Consider the following 13061-nt stretch of genomic DNA (forward strand, 5'->3'; position numbering starts at 1 on the left):
GTGACCTGGAAGACAGAATGGTGGAATTCACTGCCATGGAAGAGAATAAAGAAAAAAGAATGAAAGGAAAAGAAAACAGCCTAAGAGACCTCCGGATCAACATTTAATGTACCAACATTCACAGTATAGGGGTCCCAGAAGGAGAAGAGAGAGAGAAAGGACCCAAGAAAATATTTGAAGAGATTACAGTCAAAAACTTCCCTAACGTGGGAAAGGAAATAGCCACCCAAGTCCAAGAAGCACAGAGAGTCCCAGGCAGGAGAAACCCAAGGAGAAACACACCAAGGCACATAGTAATCAAATTGACAAAAATTAAAGACAAAGAAAAATTATTAAAAGCAACAAGGGAAAAATGACAAATAACATACAAGGGAATGCCCATAAGGTTAACAGCTGATTTCTCAGCAGAAACTCTACAAGCCAGAGGGGAGTGGCACGATACATGTAAAGTGATGAAAGGAAGAACCTACAACCAAGATTACTCTACCTGGCAGGGATTTCATTCAGATTTGACAGAGAAATCAAAAGCTTTCAGACAAGCAAAAGCTAAGAGAATTCAGCACCACCAAATCACCTCTACAACAAATGCTAAAGGAACGTCTCTAAGTGGGAAACACAAGAGAAGTAAAGGACCTACAAAAACAAACCCCAAACAATTCAGAAAATGGTAATAACATACATATAAATAATTACCTTAAATGTGAATGGATTAAATGCTCCAACCAAAAGATACAGGCTTGCTGAATGGACACAAAAACAAGACCCATATATATGCTGTCTACAAGAAACCCACTTCAGACCTAGGGACACATACAGACTGAAAGTGAGGGGACGGAAAAAGCTATTCCATGCAAATGGAAATCAAAAGAAAGCTGGAGTAGCAATACTCATATCAGATAAAATACACATTAAAATAAAGAATGTTACAAGAGACAAGGAAGAACACTACCTAATGATCAAGGGATCAATCCAAGAAGAAGATATAACAATTATAAATATATATGCACCAAACACAGGAGCACCTCAATACATAAGGCAAATGCTAACAGCTCTAAAAGAGGAAATCAACAGTAACACAATAATAGTGGGGGACTTTAACACCTCACTAACACCAATGGACAGATCATCCAGACAGAAAATTAATAAGGAAACAGAAGCTTTAAATGACACAAAAGACCAGATAGATTTAACTGATATTTATAGGACATCCCATCCAAAAACAGCAGATTACACTTTCTTCTCAAGTGCACATGAAACATTCTCCAGGATAGAACACATCTTGGGTCACAAATCAAGCCTTGGTAAATTTAAGAAAACTGGGACTTCCCTGGTGGCGCAGTGGTTGAGAGTCCGCCTGCCAATGCAGGGGACACGGGTTCGTGCCCCAGTCCGGGAAGATCCCACATGCCACGGAGCAGCTGGGCCCGTGAGCCATGGCCGCTGATCCTGCGCGTCCAGATCCTGTGCTATGCAATGGGAGAGGCCACAACAGTGAGAGCCCACATACCATGAAAAAAAAAAAAAAGATTTAATGAAATTGAAATCATAACAAGCATCTTTTCTGATTACAATGCTGTGAGATTAGAAATAAATTACAGGGGAAAAAAAAGAACAAACACATGGAGGCTAAATAATACATTACTAAATAACCAAGAGATCACTGAAGAATTCAAAGAGGAAATCAAAAAATACTTAAAGACAAATGACAACAAAAACACGACGATCCAAAACCTATGAGATGCAGCAGAAGCAGTTCTAAGAGGGAAGTTTATAGCAATACAATCTTACTTCACAAAATAAGAAAAATCTCAAATAAACAATCTAAACTTACACCTAAAGGAACTAGAGAAAGAAGAACAAACAAAACCCAAAGTTAGTAGATGGAAAGAAATCATAAAGATCAGTGCAGAAATAAATGAAATAGAAACAAAGAAAACAATAGAAAATATCAATAAAACTAAAAGCTGGTTCTTTGAGAAGATAAAATTGATAAACCTTTAGCCAGACTCATCAAGAAAAAGAGGGAGAGGACTCAAATCAAAAAATTTAGAAATAAAAAAGGAGAAGTTACAACAGACAACGCAGAAATACAAATCATCATAAGAGACTGCTACAAGCAACTCTATGCCAATAAAATGGACAACCTGGAAGAAATGTACCAATTCTTAGAAAAGTATAACCTTCCAAACTGAACCAGGAAGAAATAGAAAGTATGAACAGACCAATCACAAGTAATGAAATTGAAACTGTGATTAAAAACCTTCCCGCAGGGGCTTCCCTGGTGGTGCAGTGGTTGAGAGTCCGCCTGCTGATGCAGAAGACACAGGTTCGTGCCCCGGTCAGGGAAGATCCCACATGCCACGGAGCGGCTGGGCCCGTGAGCCACGGCCGCTGAGCCTGTGCGTCTGGAGCCTGTGCTCCACAACAGGAGAGGCTGCAACAGTGAGAGGCCCACGTATCGCAAAAAAAAAAAAAAAAACCTTCCAGCAAACAGAAGTCCAGGACCAGACAGTTTCACAGGTGAATTCTATCAAACATTTAGAGAAGAGCTAACACCCATTCTTCTCAAACTCTTGCAAAAAATTGCAGAGGAAGAAACACTCCCAAACTCATTCTACGAGGCCACCATCACCCTGATACCAAAACCAGACAAAGATACTACAAAAAAAGAAAATTACAGACCAATATCACTGATGAATATAGATGCAAAAATCCTCAACAATATACTAGCAAACAGAATCCAACAACACATTAAAAGGATCATATACTGTGATCAAGTGGGATTTATCCCAGGGATGCAAGGATTCTTCAGTATACACAAATCAATCAATGTGATACACCATATTAACAAGTTGAAGAATAAAAGCCATATGATCATCTCAATAGATGCAGAAAAAGCTTTTGACAAAATTCAACACCCATTTATGATAAAAACTCTCCAGAAAGTGGGCATACAGGGAACCTACCTCAACATAATAAAGGCCATATACGGCAAACCCACAGCAAACATCATTCTCAATGGTGAAAAATGGAAAGCATTTCCTCTAAGATCAGGAACAAGACAAGGATGTCCACTTTTGCCACTATTATTCAACATAGTTTTGGAAGTCCTAGCCATGGCAATCAGAGAAGAAAAAAAAAGGAAAAGAATACAAATTGGAAAAGAAGAAGTAAAACTGTCACTGTTTGCAAGTGACATGATACACTACATAGAAAAACCTAAAGATGCCACCAGAAAATTACTAGAGCTAATCAATGAATCTGGTAAATTTGCAGGATACAAAATTAATGCACAGATATATCTTGCATTCCTATACACTAACAACGAAAGATCAGAAAGTAAAATTAAGGAAACAATCCCATTCACCACTGCAACAAAAAGAATAAAATACCTAGGAATAAACCTACCTAAGAAGGTAAAAGACCTGTACTCAGAAAACTATAAGACACTGATGAAAGAAATCAAAGGTGACACAAACAGACGGAGAGATACACCATATTCTTGGATTGGAAGGCTCAATATTGTGAAAATGACTATACTACCCAAAGCAATCTACAGATTCAATGCAATCCCTAGCAAATTACCAATGGCATTTTTTACAGAACTAGAACAAAACATCTTAAAATTTGTATGGAGACACAAAATAACCCACATATCCAAAGTAATCTTGAGGGGAAAAAAAAAAAACGGAGCTGGGGGAATCAGACTTCCTGACTTCAGACTATACCAGAAAGCTACAGTAATCAAGACAGTACGGTGCTGGCACAAAAACAGACATATAGATCAATGGAACAGGATTGAAAGCTCATGCAGCTCAATAGTCAAAAAACAAACAACCCAATCCCAAAATGGGCAGAAGACCAAATAGACATCTCTCCAAAGAAGACCTACAGATGGCCAAGAGGCACATGAAAAGCTCCTCAACATCACTAATTATTAGAGAAATGTAAATCAAAACTACAATGAGGTAATCACCTCACACCGGTTAGAACGGGTATCATCAGAAAATCTACAAACAACAATTTCTGGGGAGGATGTGGAGAAAAGGGAACCCTCTTGCACTGTTGGTGGGAATGTAAATTGATACAGCCACTATGGAGAACAGTATGGAGGGTCCTTAAAAAATTAAAATATATAATTACCATATGACCCAGCAATCCCACTATATACCCAGAGAAAACCATAATTCAATAAACACATGCACCGCAATGTTCACTGCAGCACTATTTACAATAGCCAGGTCATGGAAGCAACGTAAAGCCCATCGACAGATGAATGGATAAAGAAGATGTGGTACATATATACAATGGAATATTACTCAGCCATAAAAAGGAACAAAATTGGGTCATTTGTGGAGATGTGGATGGACCCAGAGACTGTCATACAGGGTGAAGTAAGTCAGGAAGTGAAAAACACATATCTTTTATTAGCGCATATATGTGGAATCTGGAAAAATGGTATAGATGAACCGGTTTGCAAGGCAGAAATAGAGACACAGATGTAGAGAACAAATGTATGGACACCGAGTGGGGAAAGCAGGGGGGAGTGGGGGGGGTGGGATGAATTGTAATTGACATATATCATATAATTGACACTAATATGTATAAAATAGATAACTAATAAGAGTCTGCTGTAGAAATAAATAAAATTCGAAAGTAAAAAAAAAAGACTTCTCCAACCACTGGGGCCAAAAACCTCCTGAAGGACTTACTCAGAACCACCTCTGCTCCTCCCAACCAACATCTCAGTCCTAGGTCAGCCGAAAGGTATTTCCCATCAACCCTCCAGAAGCCAAGGGAGCACGGAGTTTCAATGGAAGACAGAAGGTGAATACTGGCAAAGAGGGAAGGTTGACAGCCTGCTACCTGGCTGAAGACTTGCAGAGTCAGGTACCTAGAGACCAACCTGATGCCTGCCTTCAAAGTGCAGTGAGCCCCGTGGGAGAGTGTGGGGGAGAATTTGACTTGTGTCCTTTGGAATTTGGGAACATATATGAACACCAAGAATTGTGCCTGCTTCTTTTCTGGAGATTTTGAAGGAAGAGGACTTACTGTCTGAGCCCATGAAAGCGGAACAAAAAGAGACCATGCTATAGGAACTTAAGAAGGTGAGAAAACCTCCAACCCATTCCAGGTCTCCTCGTCTTTCAGAGGGTGCAGACGAGAACTACCATGTTTGACACCATATGAAGGAATATAAAGAAGAGAGGAGAAATGGTTGGGATGTGGACCAAAGGCAAGACTACAGGAAGACATGGGTGCCCCCTCTGCAGGTGTCCTCAGTAATGTGGTGACCCAAGGTGAAGCTAAACGACTCTAAAAATTGCACCAAGTTATGAGGAGACCACCACATCCTCAAAGAATACCAGCAGCAACAGAATCATGTAGTCTTGTGGGGAGGGGCACTCTTCATCTCCAGTAAGCAACCCCTGCCATCTCTCATATTCCTCCTCCCCAACAAAGGAGTTAGATGCTAGTAGAGGGAATTGAGAGGATTACATTTGAATCAGATTTGAGATTGGATTTTTACACTGGAGTGAAATTAGTCTGGTTTTGCTTTGTTTTTTTAATAACTGAAAGTAATGAGAAAGTTGTGGAATGTACCCAAGAAATTGTCTTGGGAGATTCTATATAGCACTATTGGGAACTGTGATTGGGGAAAAATAAAAACATTACTGTGTTAATATGCACAATGTAGAGTCTACTCAATAAACTGTTTGCACGAAAATGTTGACTTTTGAAAGCAAGCTGGGAGGTTGTTTTAGGGGGGAAAGGAGGTTATGCATTGTCTCAAAAATAATGAATAAAAAGAACAAAGATAAGAAAAAAGAAGTCAATTCTTTTTTTTTAAAAAAGTCAATTCTTAAATGTAGGGTTTATGGAAGGAGATTTTAAAAGAATAAAAAATCATATAAATTTATTTTATCATATAAGTTGAAGACACATACTTACTTATGTCTTTTCCAAAAGGAGACATTTTTAGTAAAACAAACTTTGGATTTGTATTGACTTTAAAGTTTTCAATGCACTGCTTTGTACTTTAACTTATGAGCAAGAGACCAAACTCTCATTATGCACTTTCCTATCCACAGTGCACCTGACAGACCTGAACCACAGAAAATGTTCAAGCCATGACTTTCAAATCAATCTATCACCTTCTACCCAGTTCTCCCCTTTGCTGTCATATCTTGGTCATTGTTACACAGTCACAAAAGACTTGGGGAAAAGGAGATAGCGTTAATTATTTTTACTATGTACATTTATTATTTTTGTGATTAAGAAAAATAAAAGTAAAAAAACAAGGATTAGTATTTTATTCATCATCTTCCCTTCTGTATCAAATCATGCTTTATCCTGCGTGAATTCAATACCACACATGCAATCTACTAGTGCTGAACATCTTTTGTTTTTGCCGGCATAGCATCCATTCTCCTCCTTCTCTTAACAGCACCTTTGTTTTCTTATGAGGAACTACCCTTCTCCCATTTCAGGCAGTCTTGGTAGAACCCTCAACCACCTAGCTGACCCAAGCAAAGCCGTGAAACTTTAACCTTTCCCTCAGTATTTGAATCCTGAGCAGTAACATAAGAATAAATGATGATAGAGCAGATTCATCCCCATAGTGATCATCTGAAGAGGCTTCCTAAAACCTCTAACACCAAAGCTGCATGCTTCCTATATTTTTGAGGCATGATTGTTCAGCCTGATTTTAAATTCTGTGAGTTACTCAATATACATATAATAAATCCTTTCCCTTCCCACCTCTACACACATACCTTTAAGTTAGACAGAGTTGGTTTCTTACTGTTTGGGACCAAATCACACAAGGACCTTGGGATAGGCATGACCCATCTACTGTCCCTATTCCAGAACCCTCCTTTCTTTCCTTACTTTTCTAACAGTTTAAAGAACTATTCATTTCAGGATAAAGAAGATGTGGTAATATATATACAATGGACTATTACTCAGCCATAAAAAAGAATGAAATAATGCCATTTGCAGCAACATGGATGGGCCTAGAGATTATCATACCAAGTGAAGTAAGTCAAACAGAGAAAGACAAATATCATGATATCACTTGTATGTGGAATCTAAAATGACGATACAAATGAACTTATTTACAAAACAGAAACAGACTCACAGACACAGAAAATACACTTATGGTTACCAAAGGGAAAAGAGAGGGAGGGATAAATTAAAAGAGCTTTGGATTAAAATATACACACTATTATTGTGTATAAAATAGATAACCAACAAGGACATACTTGTTGCACAGGGAACTATACTCAGTATCTTGTAATAACATATAATGGAAAAGAATCTAAATATACATAATTATATATATAATTGAATCACTTTGCTGTACACCTGAAACTAACACAGCATTGTAAATCAACTACACTTCAATAAATTTTTCTTTACAAAAGAACTATTCAATATTCATTTCCTTCATGTCAACCTCTCTCTAGCCAATATCCTCAACTTACTTGCACCATGTCTTTCTATTTAACTGTTTGCCTGATAAAAACTGCCTTCTCCACTCCTAGTGCTGGGACTGCTGGAGAAAATACTGCAACCGTTTGGGTTAGTGTCTTCACTCATCTTCAGTTTCTATTTTCAGTTAGATTTTCCATGCCACACAGAAATCTTCCTGTGTTTTTGCTCATTTCACTTCTCATTTTCCACAGTGATTTTAGAAACTTCTCCACTCTCCTCAAATCTCCAAGTAAATGACTCCTTCTCAACAATGTCCATACAGAGAAAGTAAAAGCCATAGGATGGAAATTTACTCCTGTCCCAGACAGGAAACTCTCAAACAAACCTGTATTAAACCCATTCTTCCCTCCTGGTCTCTGCTGGAGTGGGAACATGGTCTTTTCTCATACTTAAAACTAATCCTTAGGATTATGCTCTTAGATCCCATTCTTTTCTACCTTCTGAGAGAAGCAGCTTTATCAATTATCTCTGTCTCTTCTATTGATATATCTTTAACCTTACCCTCCAGATGGGCATCTTATAAAAAAACAATTCTTTCCTGAATGAGTCACCTTTTAGCTACTGCCCTTTCTCTTCTCATTCACAACTAAATTAAAGTAGTTGTATATCTGCCCTGCTTGTGGAAGGAAGGGCCCAGGAAAAAGAAACAATGGCAGCATGCGAGTCAGAGCCCACCTGGTACAGGGTGAAGACAGCATCACAGAAAGGTCAGTCCAGTGTGGAGAGGCCCAGTCTGAGTAGGGTGAGGATACATCCATGTAGGGGGCAGTCTGATGTGGGTAACAGAGCCCACATAGGAGAAAAGTGCATCTATATGGGAGAACAGATGGCAGTGGAAAGGAGAGATTGATTACATACAGGGAGATTGGCTAAACAAGTAAATCTAATAAGGCCAAAGGGAGCCAGGTTTCTCAGCATCAAAAAAGGGGGTAGGGCTTCCCTGGGGGCGCAGTGGTTGAGAGTCCACCTGCTGATGCAGGGGACACGGGTTCGTGCCCCAGTCCTGGAAGATCCCACATGCCACGGAGCGGCTGGGCCCATGAGCCATGGCCGCTGAGCCTGCGCGTCCGGAGCCTGTGCTCCGCAACGGGAGAGGCCACAACAGTCAGAGGGCCACGTACCGCAAAAAAAAAAAAAAAAGGGGGGGATAACATATATGTAAAAGAAGAAACTCTGAGGTACTAGATTAGAACTAATGGTATCAGTGTACATTCATGGCCAGATAGATAGATATAATGCAAAGGTTTGTACATACATTCATATATACATGCATATATGTCCTAGCTCTCTTCACTGAGATAGGCTTCAAGCACCATACTCCAAAAGCAAAGAGCACACCTAGTGCCCAGTTCCTGTCTTCTAAATATTATTCACCACTAAAAAGACTCAGGTCTAAAATGGCTGATTCCAGGGCTAGGGTAGGGAAAGTACAAGATAAACTTGTTAATATCTTGTACCAGAAAGAAAGAAAGTAGTCAAAAAGTGATGGAAACATGTCAAGAGACACACAAGCTACCTGGAAGGGGTTTCCTGTAGCTAAATTGGGCACAATTTGAACATCAAGATAAATAATGATAGCAATGAATTAAGGCCCAATAGTACTACAAATAAATAAATGAGTATACTGAACGTTTGATTAGGAATGATATACTTGCAGTCTCAAAGAACTTCCCTGCAAAATACTTACTAGTTACCAAAAAAAAAAAAAAAAAACTTCATTGTTAAGAATCTTGACAGACACATCCTTAATCAAGTGACCATTAGTAATGGGACAAATCAAAATTGTATGTCATCTAATAGGGTTCAATGAGAAGAAAACATCATCACTTTCGAGGTATTCCTGTCAAAATCTAATAATTTAGCTTTCTTCAGCTGAGCCAGAGAACACAGTGACTATTTCCTCAACTCTCTCAAGAATGCTTCATAACTAATACTGTTTTAGGTGTACTGAGAGAAGTTAATTTTTTCATACAATAGATGCTTTAGGATGTTAGGGTTTCATTCCCTTCCAGAACCCAGGCTGGAAAAGGCCCAGAGGTATAGTCCATAAAAAACCGATCTGTAATCTTCAAAATGTCAAGGTCATTAAAAACCAGGAAAGATTGTTTTGCTGCTCCCAACTGAAGGAGACTAAAGAGGCATGATAACTATATGCAGCAGGTGATTCTGAACTGTATCCTTTTGCTCTAAAGGATAGTATTAAGACAACAAACTTGATTGGGATTTGTGGAGTAGATGGTAGTCATGTATAATGTCAATGACCTGATTTCCACGGTTGTGTTATGTTTATGTAGGCAAATGTCCTTATTTATAGGAAATACACAGTAAAGTATTCAGGGGTAGTGGAGCAGCATACTGGCAAATTACTTCCAAATGGTTCAGGAAAAAAAGTCTTTGTACTTTTTTATGCCTGGAAATTTTCTATCAATTTTTAATTGTTTCAGAATTATAAAAATCAAAAAAATTTTAAATGAACAAATATGAAACTGAACAAATACAAATTCACTATCATCCTCACTCCTTCTCATGTTCCTCATCTCAGTGAATTCCTGGTTTGCCCGAACAGGTTTTGTTCATTTCTGTTGTACCAACAGACATTATTGGCCTCCTTTTCACTCTCAAGTGTCCCAACCAGGACAATCAATAACATAAATGTTCTCACTGTAAGGTTCTGAAAATCTGGCCTCTGTTTACTTCTCTAGCTTGATCATTAAGCACTCCCCCAATTTCCCTCTCCTCGCTAGTGAATCTCAACTCTTTTGGGAAAGCTCTGCCTGAACACTGGATCAGGCTTCACTATATTTGCTAGATGCTCCCTAACGCTATAGTAATCCTACTAGTAACTCTGTCTATTGCATACATATCTCTATTGTAACTATTTGTTTATATTCCCTCTTAAACTGCATTTCTGTACAGATTACCCTGCCACTCAGGGTGTGACCTTGAACAAGTTACTTAACCTTTCTAAGCCTCAATTTCCTCATCTGTAAAACAAGGATAACTGTATTGTTGTTAAGATCAAATGATATAAAGCGCATGAAGAGCTTAGCCCACCACCTTCATCATTTTATGTTTTAAGAATTATGTAAATAGTCAAACGTATTTTTTCTCTCTAGAGCTCCTTAGCTGTCTTCTTTTCATACCTAATCTTTTTATGTACCCTATTTATCAAGCAAGTAGAGTTAAAGATTGTTTCTTCTTAACACAAATATCACAAGTCTCTATGATAGAGTTCTTTTTTTTTTTTTTTTAATTTTGGCTGCGTTGGGTCTTCTTTGCTGCGTGCAGGCTAGAGTTCTTTTTAATTTTATTTACTTTTTTAAAGAAAACACATATTCTTACAGAAAGTTATCTTCTGGGAAATAACACCAGAAACTATTAGCTCTGCTCAGGCAATGGGATATTTCTTTCCTTCCTGTTCTAGTGAATAAAACACATGTAAGTCCCCACAGCAAATTCTACATATATATAGTATAGCAAATATAGTGTGTGTGTGTGTGTGTGTGTGTGTGTGTATATATATATACACACATATATATAAATATATATATATAAGAAAATATACTTTTAACATATTATAAAACAATGAGTGCCAAATGTATAAATTTGTGGAAAACAATGTTTTCAATCACATAAAGAGTTGTTTATTAATAACTAAACATTGTTTTGGGAAAGAAAGCCCTCTTGTAAAAAAGAATAACAATTCAACAGTAACAATTAATGAGTCCTACATTGACAGACTGGACATTGAATATAATATATTTAAAGCTCTTTGGAGTCTCATAATTGTGAAGAAAAATATGTGGGTATTTTGAAGCTCTCTGTCTTATATTGTGTTTCATCTTCCAGAAGTGAAAATTCAGAATTACATGATTGTATATTTCTACTCACTGACTACACTTTCTCTAAATTTAACTATCATTGTTTTGTCTTTGTTAATTATATGACTTAATCATAGATCCCCTTTGCTTAGTAAAGCATATAAATACACTAACCACATCCCTAAAGCTTTTCTTTTCATTATTAAAGGAAAAGTAATTCATATTTTCAGAGTTAAATTTATACAAACAAATTTAATCCACAGTACTAACCATTGCTCATGCTTTGTGATATCTTGCAAGCATCTAGAATGTTACATCTCAAGTCATAAATGCATAAAAATCTGCTTCTCCACAGCAAATATTGCATTATTTTCCACCTAATTGTTTCATTATTTTTAAAAATAAAAACATACTTAAAAATATAGGTGACCCTTGAGCAACATGGGTTTGAACTGCATGGATATGGGGATTTTTTTCCACTAAATACATACTACAGTACTAGGCTATCCAAGGTTGCCTAGGGTTGGTTGAATCAGAGGTTGCAGGACCTTGGATTCGGAGGAACCTGGGAAATGGAAGGCAGACTATAAAGTTATACATGGATTATATGCACAGGGGAGGGGGGAGGTTGGTGCCTGTAACCCTCAAGTTGGTCAATAGTCAACAATATATATAATCATTTTAAAATAATATATATATTTAATGACCAGGGTTTCACATACCAGACTAATGAATTTACCAAACGTATGAATGAAGAAGTGTTTGTCTTCAGAAACGTTTTTAGTGATTTTATTTCTAAGAGAGATATCACCAATACATAATCTAAATATATGTAGCAAATAAAATATTACATAATTGAAATCTTTGAAATAAACCTATTACCTACTTGCAAATCTGTTCAGAATACTTCATTAAATGTCAGCTGTGAAACACTGTTAAAATACAGATAAACAATATTACAAGTTTCATTTAACTTCCCAAATTCTTACAGTATTGTATTTTGCTCTCTGCTGTGGCACACAACTGGATTTTTCCTAAGCAATCAAAAGCAGGCTGGAAGACTCTTTGTTCATCAGTTGTAAACAATGTACCAAATGTAATATAAGTAGAAAAATGCCCAAAGAGGATATATGAATTTTAATATGATTATTACTTTATAACCATAAAACGTTAGCAAATAGTAATCCTTATTTGCTTTAACTAGTATTGGATAATACATCATGATGGTGACCTTGTGGCAATCGGCATATTTTTATAAAATGATGGTTTGAAACTTAAATCTTATTTTTAATTCTTCAGTCTCATGTGGTCCTCTGGGAAAACTTCCCATAAGATTCTACAATCTTACAGGGGCTTCCCTGGTGGCGCAGTGGTTGAGAGTCCGCCTGCCAGTGCAGGCGACACGGGTTCGAGCCCTGGTCTGGGAAGATCCCACATGCCATGGAGCAAATAAGCCCGTGAGCCACAACTGCTGAGTCTGAGTGCCACGACTGCTTGAGGCCCACACACTCAGAGCCTGTGCTCCACAACGGGAGAAGCCACGGCAATGAGAGGCCCGCGCACCTCAACGAGGAGTGGCCCCCGCTCACCGCAACTGGAGAAAAGCCCATGCGCAGCGGCGAAGACCCAACACAGCCAAAAATAAATAAATATAATAAATAAATTTAAATAAATAAGTAAAAATCAAGCTGTAAATTTACGATTTGTGCACTTTACTATGTGTATGTTAAAAAAAAAGATTCG

Source organism: Phocoena sinus, chromosome 3, assembly GCF_008692025.1.
Source record: "Phocoena sinus isolate mPhoSin1 chromosome 3, mPhoSin1.pri, whole genome shotgun sequence".
Lineage (NCBI taxonomy): Eukaryota > Metazoa > Chordata > Mammalia > Artiodactyla > Phocoenidae > Phocoena > Phocoena sinus.